Raw genomic sequence first — 17,233 nt, forward strand, 5'->3', positions numbered from 1 at the left:
AAACTCTTGCTAATGTGAGACCCATTTAATTTCCAAGAAGCGTCCGCCATTGTCCCGGGCTGCTTGGAAAGTGAAAGCGTGCATAGCGCGCTGAATGTTGCAGGAAAGCATGTTCTGCCTAAGTAGGAGAAACTCATTAAAGAATAGTGCTTACAGACTAAATAAGACATAATGTGTAACAGAAGTAAAAGGGCAAGTCCTCATGGGAAGTTACAAATGAAGACAAGGCGGTACTAAGGAGGGACTAATAAGCCTATTAACAAATCAGAAGCCAGTATTTACAAAGGACAATGACACAAGCCAATGAAATATATGGGTGGAGAGTGGGCGGAGCGTCAAGTCCCTACTCTAATACAGCATGGCTCGCAGAACAGCGCATGCGCTGACCAGGCGTGACCTAAAAAGTACTGCATCCAAGGAAACAATGTTCTACTACACGATTTAGAGGGGTTGGCGAGTGTAGCTACAAAAGCACCCTGTATTTGCGGGGCGGGTAATGTGAGAACCCCATAATGTCCAAGATACCAATTTGAATGCTTCAAGCGTGTTTTGGACTTAGAATAAGTGCTGTATTTGAGAGACATTCTTTGCCATGGTACAAAGGAATATCGCCAATACACATCATACATGTTTTAGAGGTCCAAAGTGAACACCCCGTTAAAAGAATGAATTTCAGATTGTGATGGAGCCACTGCTGACAGATCTAAAAAAAATGCACGTGGCACCTTTGTCACCAGCCAGTTCACGGTATTCCTTTGGAATTAATTGGGTTGTCAAGGAGCATTTTCGTTTGTTTCCAGTTAAGGAACGGTGGTTGTTGTGTTGAGTGGTTTCCATTCGAAATGGGTGCGGGTAGTAGTTAAGAATCTTGGGACCGTCACTATGGTAACATAGGTGTTTTTATCAAGGAAGAAAATAGGAAAGGTATGCCTAATGCCATTAGCACCGATGGATTGCAATTGTTTTTTTGAAATCCGTAAAACATTGGGGAGCATGGGTATACTCCGCAGGGTACTGGTCTGGGGACAGGATGAATCTCATGATCACAGGTAGTAGGCAAAAGAAGGAAAGGAAAGTGAAGCCCGCTTTACAAATTCAGGTGGACTCACCATACAGCTCCTAATGCGGCTGCCGGCAAGTTTGCTTTTTAAGATTGGCTGGGAAGGATGCCTGGTTCAAGATTCTCCAGTGGAGAGAGGGCAGTGAGTGCAGAAGAAAAATAAATATCCCTCGACTCTTTAGAGGTCCAGAGGACGTTGGTGCTGTTGCGTGCAAATAACGTGAGAAATAAAAAAGTAGAGTAAGAATGTATCACTTCCCATTCTTGTATTTTTTCTAAAAGTGGTCATCCTGCTATTTTGTAGGAGTGCGTAATTTCATACTCTACATTGCTATGTAGAATATGGTATTTTGTTAGTATGAAAGGTTTTGATCTCTTGTACACGGAGTATTTTTGGCTGAAATTTACTTTATCACCAAGTGTTGTGCGTTATCTTCTTCACACCAGTTGAGGGGGGAGGGGGGGGGGGGGGTTCTGCAGTGCCCAGTGAGTTATCCAAGGAGGCCGATTTATTCTCTATATCGGTTTCCGACAGTGAGAATATACACAGGTCCTAAAATAAAATAAAAAATAATAAAAAAAAAATATATATATATATATATATATATATATATATATATATATATATTATGTTAAATTCTAGAAGAAGGTTGACAAGTGTTAATAGAGCAATAGGCCCGAAAATCATCAGGACCACAAAGAACAAGGGGTCGGGAGAGAGATACCAAAGTAATTTAATAAAACAACCGACGCCAAATATCAGGACTACACCTCCCAGAATGCATTATCTTAATCGTGCACCCTGTGGAGGAAAAACACCCATGTTACAGTAAGGGAGAGGCGCACAGTAATGCAGGAGGTGCAGGCACATGTCCTGTGCAGCCCAGTAAGAGTTGCTGGATTTTACTACCTAGATTTTGGTGTGGGACGAAAGAGGAGGCCGGCACATTTCCTGGTTTGCCTTGGGACCCATGACAGTCCTGCAACGGTACTGCGTTAGACTAGGCCAGGTAATCGAGTAATGTAGAGCAGATGGAGCATGGGTAGTGGTGTGTTTGGCATCCCTCACAAACAGAAGCCAAACCCCACAAAACAACGACAAACCAACAAATGCATTTACCTGTTCAGGGGCGACCCCATCTATGGTGCAGCAGATCCCAGAGGTACCCAGCCCAATGAACCCAATGTATGGCTATATTTCACTACAGCCGAGTGGTCGGCGGATGGTTGGGAAGTATTTATATGTATCTGCTTACACAAGGGCCCTAACCACCTCGCTATAACAAAGTCATCTTTAGTACTATTAACATGGGACGATAATAAAACTGATTTTACCAGGCATTGGAAATTAATCACCAACGTAACGAGTGACCAGCAAACTAAACCAGAAGCTATGTGCCATGCCACAAAAGAGAGAACAGAGTTAAGCAAACATTAGGCACAAAAGAGTGGAAAAACAACTCCACAAAATCAAGCAGGCAGATAAAACGCACGAATGACCTTACTACGTTAAAGAAAGAAAAAAAATCCTCCGCAGCACGGAAACAAAACTAGTTATTTTATCCGCAAACAAGAACTCGCCAAAGGAATGATCTCACAAGCCCACATCCATTTTCTTTTACACGAATTGCCAGTTCCAACTGATAACTAACAGTTCCACAGAACCCCCATTAATCCCAGGTGAGGCCTATTCATTGTTCCTTAAAGGACCCAGACGTCTAATATCGAGCTTTAAAGAGATAGCGTCATATCCACGGCACCCAGGCGCTGCGGGTAAAATATGGGGCGGAGCAGGTGGTCACAGCAGGGACAGCCTAGACTAGGTGATAGCGTGAGCTACGTGTTGGTGTTTCTGTGTGGTTTGGTGGACTGCATCGAAGACTTTCTAAGCGCCCACGGCTGAGAAACTGTCAGTCTCGGGAGAACGCATCCCACCTTGTCCCAAGTACGCGATGTTTACCGTACTGAGAGTTCTTTAAACTTAATGACGCATTGTGGGAGTTGTAGTTTCGGGTCGCTTCGGTTGAGCCAATTGTGCTAGTCCTTCATTTCACAACAGTTTTGCAAAAGCAAATGTCAGGGCAGGATTCACGGTGGATTGGAATTGTCCCCTCTCCAGTCCCGTGTCTTTTAAGTCATATTTAGGGGCAGATTTACAAGCCCCGTGCGCCACTTTTGTGCAGCCGTCGCGTCACTTTTGTGACGCAGCAGCGGCGCAAAGCTAGCACCATGCTGCGACAGATTTACAACGTGACGCATCTAGGGAGATGCGTCACGTTGTAAAGCCCTGCGCCAGAAGGAGGCGTTCCTGCGCGGGGGAGGGGCGTTCCGGCGCAGGAACGCCTCCTAAAAGTGGCTGAATGAAATCTACAAGATTTCACTCAGTCACTTTTAGGTCCATGCTGCGTCAAAACCCTGCGCCTGCCTGAAGCAGGCGTAAGGATTGACGCAGCATTCACAAGATAGGGCCCCCCAGAGCATTGCTGGAGCTGCGTCGTGCTTGCGACGTAACTCCAGCAATGCGCCACTTTTACGGCACAGAAGAGTCACGCATCTGTGCCGTTTTTGCCCCATGGTGCGCCGCATTGTAAATGCGGCGTATCCATGGTGGCGGTACTGTGGCGCACAATAACTGGCGCATCCCTGCTGATATGCAGAGATGCGCCAGTTATTGTAAATATGCCCCTTAGTCTTTACTGCTTTCTAGAGAAGACTAAATCGGCCTCCTTGGATAATTTACTTATCACTTCAGCAACCTCGCCATTGGTGGGAAGGAATCCTGCCTGGCACCCTAAAACTTGAGGCGCTCCTACTTTCTCGTAGAGTGGATAAGCGGTATGAGTAACCACGTCCACTGTCCACCAGATGCCCCTCGAGGTGCCAGGCGTCACTCCTGCCGCTCAATTGACCTTATGGGGTTGTCTCTCGAATCTGATGGTTTCCTCTCTGTGCTCGAGCAGCTTGGGACAGTGTTGCCAGATTGGGTCCTATTCCCCTTACAAATGGGAGATATTTTTTCCCATTTTTGCAGGAAGTAACCCTCCCCGCGCGAGGCAGAAACTTGGGGCCTCATTTATGTAAAGTGACGCATCGCTGCGTGAAAACAGTGATGCGTCACTTTTCATTGCGCCCTCCTTGCGACACCATTGATGCGCCATATTTGCAATATGACGCATCATGTCGCAAGGAGTGACAGATGCGTCAGTATTTCTGACGTATCTGTTGGCGCAAAAGTGACGCATTGCTGGGGTGTGTCATAAAAGTGACGCAACTCCAGCATTGTGTCCTTTCACATGGGTCAAGCCCCATGTGAAAGGGCCTGCGTCAGTCTTATGCCTGCTGTGAGGCAGGCTTAAGATATTGACGCATTTGCATCCTAGAAGTGGCGCAGTGAAATCTCGTAGATTTCACTGCGTCACTTCTACGAGGCTTACTGGCGTCGGAGCGCCCCCCATACATTGGAGCAGATTTACAAGAAAGTGACGCATCTGTATAGATGCGTCACTTTCCCTGCACCACCCTTAGAAACCCTTGCGCCACCATAGATGCGCCGTATTTACAATACGGCGCAAGGATTGACAGATGCGTCAGAAATTCTGACGCATCTGTTGGCGGAAAAGTCACGCATTGCTGGAGTCGTGTCGCAAGCACGACGCAACTCCAGCAATGTGTGTTGAGGCCTATTTCCACTACACTGCGTCACTACTTATGCCTGCTTCAAGCAGGCGTAAGGTTTTGACGCAGTGGCGCTTTTGACGCCCACCCTGCATACATTGGGGCAGATTTATGTTGCCTGGCGCATCCCTGCAAATCAGCAAGGATGCGCCAGGAATGATGCGTCACGCAAGTTTACCCTTGCGCCACACATGATGCGCTGCATTTATAATGCGGCGCATCATGGCGCAGGAATAAGCAGATGCGTGACGCATCCAATGGCGTAAGGTTGGCGCAGAGCTTCAGTTGAGCGACGCAACTCCAGCACTGTTCCAACCAACCCTATCCCTAACATGGTGCGTCAAGCCTTACGCCTGCTTCAAGCAGGCGCAGGGTTTTGGCGCATCAGCGTTGGGAAAGTGACTCAGTCAAATCTTATAGATTTGACTGAGTCACTTTTCAGGGGCGTTCCTGCGACGGAACGCCCCCCCCCTATGTCGACACGCCCACGTGAAACCTGACGCAGGTTTTACGTGGCGCAGGGCTTTACATCGTGACGCATCTCCATAGATGCGTCACGATGTAAATATGGCGCAACGTGGCGCAGGGTTTACACCGCCGCTGCGTCACAAAAGTGACGCAACGGCGGCGTAAAAGTGGCGCATCTCCGACATAGATCTGCCCCATTATATCTGACGCAGGTATAATGTGACGCAGGGCTTTACAACGTGACGCATCTCCCTAGATGCGTCACGTTGTAAATAGGCCGCATTTTTTGCGCCGCCGTTGTGTCAAAAAAAGTGACGCAATTGCAGCGCAGGAAGGCGCAAGGGGCTTGTAAATCTGCTCCATTATACCTGGCGCAGGTATAATGTGGGGCAGGGGTTTAAAAAGTGACGCATCTACCTAGATGCGTCACTTTGTAAATATGATGCAACATGGTGCATCTTTTACGCTGCTGGTGCGTCACAAAAAGTGACGCACCGGCGGCGCAAAAGTGACGCAAGGGCTCATAAATTAGCCCCTTGGGCTTTACTTGGCCGAGTGCACAAAATCTCGGAGGGGGGCAGCGCAGCCAATCAAAATCCTGCAGAGCTCACGGAGCAGCGCAGGGCCGTCATCTTTCGTAGCGCGAAAGCGCTGCCTATGACGGCCCTGCAAAATGCTTCTGGCCTGCCCCCGGAGTCACTGGACCAATGTGCTCTCTAGGGGCAGGCCTTGTTTGTATGGATTTCCGCCGTTAGTGGACGCGGCAGCCGGCAGGTTTTAACCGTCACTGTGCACATCAAATTTACCCAGGATTAAAGTCAGGTAAAATAACTTGTGATTACATAAAATCTGGTCTTTCAGTGGCGCGGCCGCTTTTTATGCAGGTGCTGAGACGGGTCGCTATCGGGCTCTCTGTTTTTGCTCTCTCCCTCAAGAGCAGAAAACAAATCTTAACTGCAGCAGTGCCGCCCTTCCCTGGCGTTGATGTAACTTTAAAGACACTCGTTATAGTTCGTTCACACTTTACAGAACTGAAACATCTTCAATAGTATATACAACGAAGCCATAGTTGTTCCTTCTTTAGCTTATGGAACTAACACCCATGTTGCTTGTATTATACATCTGGATGCAATGACAGAAGCAGCAAATTACCATTTAGGCAGCACACTACGCTAAGCACGGATGTTCAGCTTGCGTGTTTTAAACCATTCCCCAATTACATCAGCCACGCCATTTTGAGAGACCCCCCCCCCCCAGTTTGTTCATCCCACTTAAAGCCCTGCATAAAATTCCAATGCATTTATTTTTTGGCATGGGGAAAATGTCTGGCTTTTGGCGATTTTGCAATTTTTTTCTACCAACTGGGACCAAGGCTGCCAAATTTTCATCCTGCTTTTGTGTAAAATGTACATGTTTGCAGAATATCTATGTGTGACATTTGTATGTCTAATGTGTGACAGCGCGAGTGACACGTCACTGAAAGTTTAATTATTAACTCAAATCAGGTAAACTACCAAAGCAGTGCAACATAGTGCCCTCCGCATTTAATTACTCTATGCAGTACTAGCAGCATGCCCATGAGTGAACAACATGGACATGGTAGATTGCTCAAAAGCTTTCCTTTACTGTTTCTATTTGTGAAAATCTCATCCAGGAAAGAACTTTTCTTTGCTCTCTCGTACCTTGCGTCTTGCATTAATAATAAAATAAAAAACACTACTGACAACAAAATAAAATTTAAAATCCTGGACAGGTCTTAGCACTCACATAAAATCTGCGGCTGCCCGTGGCCCAAGCAGGGGGCCACTCAAGAGGGCGGCCCTCTAGTGCCATCTGGGTACCAACCCACCCCCTTCTCTATTGCTGGGACTCAGGGAGGAGTCGCCCCATCCTGGCCTGTGGTGTGCTAGGAGCGTCACTTCCGGCGCACCGAAGATATGTAGACCTTCCCCCACCATCCGGGCATCCTCTTTTGCGCCGGACACGCCTTCTGGCGTGTCTGGAAGCAAATGGGTACAGAAGGTTACCTCTGCGCGGCACAATAGGGGTGCCAGAGCCAAATCCCAGGAGCCTCATGGGAGGTTCCTGGAAAACCGTGTTTGCGCCCCGTTAGTCCTTCGGGCGGTTGTGGGCCTGAACAACCGGGGGCTTACCTTGCTACGCTCCGTCCTGGAAGGGGCGTGAGTTAAAAGGGACCAAATGTGTCACATGATTCGGGAAGAGGATCACCAGAAGGGGCAGCACAGATGGTGTTTGCCCCAATGCTGCTTGGCTCATCAGGCGGCCCAGATGGCTGCCTGCCCTTTGATGGCCCGTAAGATAACCCACCATATTGCATACCGTTGTATGTAATAAACCTGCAGCAATATTTACCCAAACAAAAGTTGTGTTGTGCATTTATTTATGTAGCATGCATGCTATGTGTTTGTGTGGGTGGGGTGTGTTGCCAATGTTGGCACTAAGAACACTTCAGAACTCCGTCCCGCATTAATTGAGTACAATGCAGTTTGTATCGGCACCAGAAATTTGGTGCTATCATGACTGACCTGATGCCAACGCTGCTTTTGAACAGCTGATGTAGCAGTCTCTCACCCATCCTCCAGATCCCCGCAGCACCCTGTCTCCCCAGGCACCCAAAATCCACTATCCCTCCAGGCAACTGCAGTACTGACTGCTTTAATCTCGGTTCATTCAGTATTCACTTGTCGTACTGCAGACCTCCCTCCCTTTCTGCTCCAGCACAGGGACTCTCTCTAGTGACAATAGGACCCTACAGGGTTATTCCCTCCAAAACATGCCACTACAGGAGTGTTCTCTCCCTTCTCCGTGATCTTGTAGCAGTACCTCCTTTCAGGCTCCTACAACCTGAACTCACTGCCCCCATGTTCCTCTGTGCTTCTGCAGTACCCCCACTCTTATCAGTCTACGCCACGCTTCTTTTTTTCTCAGGATGCAGCAACACACCCGGCTGGCTTCCTCTAGTATTCCCTCCACCAATAGTCAGCTAACGACTGTGGGGAGCTCTTTGAGCACAGCCATCCTTCTGGCTCTCAAGTGTTCTGAATGAGTGCATTTTTTCCCTCCAGGCTATTGCTGAACGTAACTGCCACCCTTGAAATGTGGGTGAGATGCCTTTGTAGCTCTTGGTGCTTTAGTAACTCAGTGAATCAAACAGCACTGTAACTGAACACGATGACAGGATGAACTTAAGTTGCACTTACTTCCCGTACTGCCACGCTTTCTCTTAGTCTGAGACACTCATTCTTTCTACACACACGTAGCATGACACATTTGTAAGCTGTTGTATCTAACTTATGATGACCACCTCGGCTCTCTTCTCCAGGGTTCACTAGCTTATGCCATTTCTAAGAGCTAATCTAGCTGAAGGCAGAGATTATTCGGTTTGTCCGGTGCAGCCTGACAAGATTCCCAAGACACAGTACCTCAGCCCAACACAATTGGGGTGAAGTGGGCACCTCGCAGCCCTGGGCTCTGGTGCCACTGCACCTACTGCATCATTTGTAGCTACACTCCTGGGCAAACCGCATGCTGTGACAAAGTCTGTTCACCCGTGTCTGACCTGCTTGAACATGTAATGCAGCAGCTGCCACTTATCCTGGTAAAATAAGCTGCAAAGTGCACTATTATCTGTCAGACCAGAGTTGGGACTGCAAATAACACATGCTAGTCCTAAGGTGTGGTTCCATCCGTGTGGATGAGGCACTTCAAATACCCACTGCAGATATAGGATCACAACTGGGTGGTTAATACTCACGTTCAACTAATCTAACTGTGTCCTAGGACAGAACAAAGTCCTCTTGGCTCCAGAAGCAGGAAAGGCAGACTGTTAATGAATGTGCTATCATCTCAGATCGATTAATACGCGTGACAAATTGGTGACCCTGTGGTAATACAGGGTGACACTATACTGAGTTGCATTAACCTGTTGTGTGTGGCACTAGGCAGTACTGTGGGACCCTAAAATACTGGTCATGCCGGTACAAATTCTACCAGGCAACAACCTTACTTTCAACATGCAAATTACGGATTTGTATTGTATATAGAGCACTTAGTGGGTTACTTCGTTTGTTACGAAGATCCTTTGGTTACTGGCAGTTAATAAGTTAATATTCTTCTAATATAGCCCAGTGAGCAATGAACGGGCATCAAGGAGTTGTATGTAAACTGTAAGGCATAGCTTGTCCCTTTTTTCCCCTCAAGCTATGATTATTCCAAGGTTGCTAAAAAGAGTTTATTTGGGTGGTAATAAAGTCTTTTTACATGTAACCACTGCATTATGTTTTAAAACCAGACTTTGGTTTTCTCCTGAGCACGTACTCTTAACATATAATGCCTAACAGTGTTGATGATATGTGACTCCTACACCTTGTAACACTGATTACTTTATGTAGAAACCTCATGTACATTGATTTACACACTTGTACGATTCATTGTCTATGTACAGTATGTTTGTCTGAGGTAAAGTAATTTGACACCGTACATTAGATAACAGTTTCACTCAGTCAATTGTGCATGCTTAGTTTCTACAGAGTTACACAGAAATAGCTAGACGGACGTTTCAATAAAAAGGGTTTATTTTACAGTCTTATTTCTCGTGCAAGAGATATGAACTGCAACAATCGCAAGACAGAATGCGAAGTATAATACGTACAGCATTAGCAGTAAGATAAAATAACACTGCAACAGCATGGTTTGTAGCTATGACAGCTATTCATAAAAATACATACATAAATAACACAGGCTAAAATGTTAATATTCATCTGATGCTTCTAGCTAGTTCTACCCCAGTGTACCTAACCTAAGTGTAGTACGAGGTAAGAAGTAGGTGCTGTCTGTCTATAGTCTAGTTTAGCTATAGTTGCCAAGATTTGCCAAAAGTCCCTCTAGGTTCTAGTCCGCTCCATACCTTAGAATGAGTGAGGTTGGACTCTTTTTCCGAGTCTCGATCTCTAACACCCCGCAAGGGGGGTCAGAAACACTGGAGCTGGATTCTCTGCGAGGAGGATGACAGCGTCTGGTCAGTGCATCAGGCGGGGACTTGACTTCCTTCCGAACTTGCCGTGGTGAGCCGCGTCGTGCAAGTAGGCAGCCGAACCGTGGTTTGCCGTGGTAAGTGAAGGTATATTTATACCTTGAAGGTGTTTAGGAATGCCAGTATTGACATAAAAGTTGGGCAGAAGAACGTCATGAATGAACCCCTAGGGAATAGATGTTCATGCATAATAAGTGAGTTCTTGGAGAAATCAATATCCAAGCAAGGGGAAGTCCTAAAGGCTTAAGAGTCTGGTTTTCCAAGAACTCGTTGTGACGTAGATGAACGGATGTAGGTGGCCATGCCTGTATTTGGTTAGCATGGATAATGCCTAAATAAGGGTAGGATTTCTATGCCTAAATATGGGCAATGCGAATTGTTCCTATTTAAGGACATAAATTCGGAAACCTATATACGGTATCTAAATCGACACACAACACCATTAGGGTCCTGTCGTGGAATGTTAATGGGCTAAATGATAGAAATAAACAGACTTTGGTACTGCAATACCTACGTAGACATTCTCCTGATCTGGTCTTACTGCAGGAGACACATGTGAAGGACAAGTGCTACTTGGCACTCAACAGGTTTGGATAAGACCTCCTGGCACACGCAGGATTTACCTCTGGCTCTAGAGGGGTAGCAATACTAGTCAGTAAAGCTGTACCCTTTATACTGGGACATATATGGCATGATTCTCTGGGCAGCTATGTGGCACTGACAGAGACTTGGAAAGGACGCACTCTTAACCTGTGCTCCACCTATGTACCCCCGAAGCTTGACGCGGATACGCTTCCGCTGCTAAACAAACTAATACTGGACCTACCCACGGGATCCTCCTGTTGGGGAGAGATATGAATGGAACGATGTCCTGGGACCTGGATAGAGCCAAGCCATCTTCCAAGGTGGGGGGCCCCAGCCATTGCGGAAATTCGAGTAAAAATGGGGCTTATAGATCTGTGGAGAGAGCATAACCCATCCACTAGGCAATACACACATATATCGGTAGTACATGTTAGTGGGTCAAGATTAGATCACATTTTCACACAATGTGTGCACGTCGTACAGTTCAGAGACGCGCAGCATAAAGCTAGGGGTATATTGGACCATTCCCTGGTGGAGGTGTCCTTGCGAGGCCCGGCCCGAAACAAAGTTCTTCCACCATGTATGGATCCCTGGCTCTTTCGGGATTATGAATTTCAGGACAAGTTTAGAGAACGCACAGAATAATACTTCATAGAGGACACAGATTCGGTTAATTTAGTGTGTGTTGTGGGAGGCATATAAAGTGTTTCCAAGAGGCTATGTCCAGGCAGAGATATGTTATATCATTCGGCCTCAGCCACAACGGAAGAGGAATGCACTGAATTCCTTAAAGATATATCCCTGCTGACACTCCCAGCAGAAGATGTTTAACAGATTTTGCGTGGCGCGGGAGGAGGGACGTCTACCAGAGGACCTTAGGCTAGCCACAATAGTGGTCATTCCTAAACCTGGCAAACCACCTGAGCTATGTGGCTCATATAGGCCCATCTCCATGCTCAACTTTGAAGCCAAAGTGCTGGCAAAGGTGTTGGCAAATAGACTCCGTCCCATCAGTTCCACAATAATTCACCCGGACCAATCGGGGTTTATGCCACAGAGAAGCAGTAGCCTGAACCTCCGTCGCCTATACAGGGTAATGCACGAGTTGGCATCGTGCCCGACAGAGGCTGCAGCAGTGCTGTCGCTAGATACTTGTATGCCATTTGACCGCATCGAGTGGGCATTCTCATTTATAGTTCTGTCTAAGCTCGGCTTTGGACCAAAGTTTTGTGCTTTGCTCCGTCTTCTATACTCTGACCCGTTGGGGAGAGTTCGGGTCAACGGGCGATATCTAGACCATTCGCTGTCCACAGAGGCACATGCCAGGGATGTCAGCTCTCCCCGATGGACTTCGCAATTGCTTTGGAACCGATAGCGGCATGGGTGCATAGGGATCCTTTGGTGCACGGGATAGATGTTGGGGGTGGTTGGGAGGAACGTATCTCTCTATATGCGGACAACATCCTGCTTTATGCACATAGGCCACGCCACACAATCCACAGACTCATCCATTTCTTTAGAACCTTCGGTAATTTTTCCGGCTATCCAATAAATTGGGATAAATCATTAGTCTTTCCCTTAGGGTGCGAAACTCTGCACCTTACGTCTGTTTGTGTGGCTCTGGCGCAACAAGAGGAATTTAAATATTTGGGGATTTGGGTCACCAAGTCGGCAGAGAGGTTTCTAGAACTGAACTTGTAGCCTCAGTTGGAGCGATTGCACAGAGATGTGGTGAATTGGCGAAAGCTTATGGGAAGGGCTGTCCTGTTCAAAATGATGGCCCTCCCAAGGTTGTTATATGTACTCCAGAATACCCTGCATCAGGTCTTGAGCACAGTTTTTCCGTACAAATGATGGACAAATACACTCCCTATTGTGGGCTGGGGGCTGCCCCCGAATTGCACTGCATAAGCTGCAATAGGGAGTTCATGAGGGCGGACTGGTGGTACCAGACATCAGGAGCTATTACTTGGCGTCCCAGCTTGTAAACGTGAATGACTGGGTCTTTGCGCCATACACGGAACCTGCCTAAATGGTGGACCATCACGTAATGGGGCCTGGGGGCTACCCTGTGGTATTGTATAGAGGAGGACGTAAGTCGCATCTCCCGGCACACACGAGAACGGTTATTCAGGTATGGCGGGTGGCCACAAAATTACTGGGGTGGGAATCCAAACTCACGGACCATACCCCCCTATGGGACACTCGATCAATTGGCTGAGGTGGGTGGCTTGATGGGCTTCCGTAGGTGGAGCCTCATCGGGATCGACAAGCTCGGGGGCGTCTGGCGGAATGGAACAATGATTACATTCGAGAACCTCATCATTTGCCTTTCTTTAAGGCTGCTTCTAGACTTATCAGCAGTTCTGCAGACACTTGCATTGCAACATTTATATAGAACTAACTACGTGTGTGGGCAACGATAGAATACAATCTGGCAGACGAGAGAGGTTCCGTTATTTACAGCTCCTTTGGGTTCCCTTGTGGGACGCATGGGAGACGGACTTGGTACTGTTGGAAGATGGCAACTGGGCAGAGGCCATTCAGAGCCCTAGGGAAATTGCGATACGTGCAAGATTTAGACTAGTCCAGCTTAGGATTTTGCCCAGGTCATACATTACCCGAACTCTGAAACAAAGGTTGGGCCGCTGCGACTCCAGTCAATGTGCTAGGAGTTGTGGGGAGGTGGGCACCTTTTTCCACATCCTCTAGGCCTGTCCCAAGATTTGACAGTACTGGGAAGGGGTATCCTGGGTAATGGCAGCAGTGGTAGATAAACAGGTTCCAGTCGAGGCACGATGGCACTTACTGGGAGTGACAAGGGAATTAACCCGGCCCAAGCATATTAAAACATGGCTTACACTGGCCTCTGGAGTAGCAAAGAGGAATATAGCAAGCGCATGGGGTGCAGCTGGTCCACCAAGGGAGGGGGCCTGGAAATAAGACCTAGACTGGTGTCAGCAAGCCGTAAAAGTGGTTTACGCGAGTAGAGGATGCCCCCCAAAAGTTTGGACCCAATGGGAAAAGTATAGAAGTTAATGAACATCGTACCTGGAGAATATTAAAAATCAATGTGATTAATGCTCAAGATGATTGGCTACGGAATTGTGAGATTTAATTGATTGTAATTGTATTACTCCTTAAACTAATGAAGCCCTATTCCATCCTGTATTGATGATGTATATGGATATGTATCAAGCAACTGGTTAATAAAAAATAATTTAAAAAAGCAACAACAAAAAAAATATGAGAGTTGTCAAAGCTAATCCTTCATCACCGCACACCTTTTGACAAATGTACAATCCTTCTTTAAAGTTCTTTCCACAGGTGCATTTCATTAAATGTGTACAACTTTTTTGATGCAAGTCATTTGGGAAGAGAATAAAATTCCTATGAAATTCTTACTCCTGTATGCAATGATAATCAATTGCAGCCGTACGTCTGACAGCTGCTATATCGATGGGACCCAGAATTGGTCCTATGTACATTTGTTTCTGTTTTGCTGATTTAGTCAAAAGTATCTACTTTAAAATATAGAGACTACTTCTATTTTTGGCAAATATCAAAGGCCCAATCATAAATAGGGTTTCTGGTCATTTGTCAGCCAATACTCCAAATTCTCTTAAGAACTTAGAGTGGGATTATTCTGCTTTAAGACACTGTCACTAAGGAAAACATAGGTGGTTGGGATTTTGTGGCCTGGGACCGTGGGGTGGTTTATGGCTGAGCAGTTCCCTCTTTCACCAGCTCTGTCTTCTGCAGGTTATGATGACCGTGTAAGGTGTTTCTACTGCAGTACGGGGATTAGTAACTGGAAGAGGCACCATGACCCCTGGAAGTGACATGCCCAACATTTCCCCAGGTAAGTGAGCATAGTTCTGAGAGTGGAATGGCTGATCTTCAACTCCTGATACTTCACCCCTAGTTCAAAGGACAGAAATATACTGACAAATTGAACTCCTGCCTGTGGTCAAGGTGCAACTTGGCTCCTCTGAGGGGAGCAAACGAGGGCAGCAGGGTCCAAGATACTTGAAATGGAGGTACATTGGGTATCTTAAGTACCTACTTCCCATGGGGAAGCACTTGTAGACTTGGATTGGTAGTAATGTACCGCTGCTGCGATGTGCTGGAGCACTACCTATCAAATGAATGTCTGGTAATCTGAGCGCGACCATATTGGGTCCTTTAAAGCATCAGATGGAAGGGAGGCGTGGCAAATAGAACATTGTTCTGCAAATTGTTCAGTGTTTATACGATCATTGAGCTGCTTTATGGCCCTTGTATATCGCCAAGAAGTCATTTTAAACCAGACTTGCTATATCGCATGTTCAATAACTTAGTGGGGTAGGAGGAGGGTGGGCAGGGTGGGGATGAATGTTATCAGGTTGATGGTGACTTTGACAAGGGAGACCCTAACATTTTCAAGCAACTTAATTATACTGCTTCAGTCTTCTCCAGGCCTCTGCAGCATCTGCCCTGCTCACACCCCTTATCCACACGCTCTCTCTGGCACTTCTCTGGTCATGAGGAGTTATAGCTCAAAGTCGGCAATTGTCCGGGGCCCCCTGGGAAACGTGAGCTTTCAGTCTAGTTTTCACTCTATCCAAACCTCTCTGCCTACTGCCACATCGTTACCCTCTCTAAAACAGTGTCCTAAGAATATTTGAAGTTCCAGGCAAGGAATCTCAATTGTTTTTGTGACCTAGTTAAAAGGTACCATTGAATATCGCGAAATGACCAAACTTTAAAATGTGATCCATCCAGGGACCCACAAAAATGTCTTGCCCAGCGACACCTGAAATCACTAAAATGGTACTACTCAGGACTTGCAGTTTCTAGATGTGTCAATTCAAAAAGGCAGCTTAGCAAATGAAACACAAGAGCTGCAGTACTGCCAAAAGCAGATTGCTGTATTCAAAAGGAGATTCCATCCATCCCTGCAGAAGTCCTTCAGTGCAACTGACACTGGACACTCAAATCCAAATACTTTCCATCACCTTGGTAGTGACCTACCAGGTGACCTAGTATTCCAAGATGCCCAGGTTCCACACTAGGTCTGTGAGATGCAGGTGTTGACTGGTAGGTTTCTTCTCCTCTATGGGCTTCTGCAGTTTTTTTTCACTGCCCTGCCCAACATTTCAGCCTCAATTGAGGGAGCTCGGATTCCTTGTTCCTTTAAGCATCACAGGCTCTGGGAGCAGAGTTCACACACTTGGTGGTACTCAGATGCTGCACGTGGGTTCATCAAGTCACAATGAGTGGACTGCTGGGAGTAGGCTGCTGGGATAATGCAGTCCATGCATTTGCTACTGCAAGAAAATAACTGCATAACCCGAGACCTCTTAACTCTGCCCTAGCCTATTGGTGCTTTTGTTTCATGAAGCTGTTTGTTTTTTCTCTCCTCCCCACTTTTTCTTGCTGTAAAGTTCATTGCCTCTATTCCCTCTAACTGCATTCCTTTGCTTTGGCTTTCTTATTCCTGTGCTTCCATTCCTCACTCCCCCGCCCCCCCCCCCACAATTACTCTATGCTTAAGCCTCACTCCTCTTCATATTATGTATTTTACTCTTTCCTCTTATTAAACATTCTCCCTTTCTATTTTGCTCCTTACTTTTAACTGTCCTCACATTTTGATTTCTTATCTGTAGTTATAATTCCATTTGCTCCATTGTCCCGTTTCTCTTGGTTAACATTACCAGTGCCGCCTCACACCCCATCATTTGACTCCTTTCTTTAAGGCTGCTTCTAGACTTATCAGCAGTTCTGCAGATGCTTGCATTACAACCTTTATATAGGACTCACTACTTCTGTGGCAATGAAGTGCTTGCCTACATGGGCAGCATGCTACGCCCTGTAGGCCAGGGTCTGTGGCTGTATGTGTGTGGCCATTTTCATGTCCTTGCAAGAAAACATGAGGGCATCATGCAAGCAAATGACCATACCACTGCCCCGGGTAAGCTACCAAAATTCCACCATAATGGAAGTGCACAGCGTTCCTTTACTCTTGTGCCACGGTGCCATTGCACGTGCTGCATTATTGTTGGCCACACCTCTGCTTATATAGCTATTTTGTGGTGAGTCATGCTTGGTGAGTACAGCTCATGGTTCTCAGGGATGTATTACTGGGTAGAAGTGAGACTTGAGATGCCCGGGGGTGGCATGTTTACTGTCTGGATTTGCCCCCTTTCTTGGTTGAGGAGGAATAATTTGTTCATGTTTGCAGATTCAAGAGTGGCTCAAGGTTCCTACTTGGATTAAATCTTCTATAAAATCCTATCTTGTTATTTAACAGGACAAATTGGACCACATTGCCTAATTTGGGAATTGTTTGGATGGCTCAAACCTTTTTCCTCTAGTTTGCTGTTCAAAGGATTAAATGCAATTTTTCCCAA

At 46.6% G+C, this 17,233-nt stretch overlaps 1 long non-coding RNA gene across 1 annotated transcript in view; it reads left to right on the forward strand.

The window, feature by feature from the left end:
- Positions 1–5,888: 5,888 nt before the first annotated feature.
- LOC146812136 (uncharacterized) overlaps positions 5,889–17,233 on the forward strand; it is a 146,100-nt gene continuing 134,755 nt past the window's right edge. Inside the window, exons 1-2 of the long non-coding RNA XR_014965873.1 lie at positions 5,889–6,025; positions 14,604–14,703. This is a non-coding gene — a long non-coding RNA (uncharacterized LOC146812136). The remainder of the gene's footprint in view (positions 6,026–14,603; positions 14,704–17,233) is intronic.

This window comes from Triturus cristatus, chromosome 7 (assembly GCF_964204655.1).
Source record: "Triturus cristatus chromosome 7, aTriCri1.1, whole genome shotgun sequence".
Classification (NCBI taxonomy): domain Eukaryota; kingdom Metazoa; phylum Chordata; class Amphibia; order Caudata; family Salamandridae; genus Triturus; species Triturus cristatus.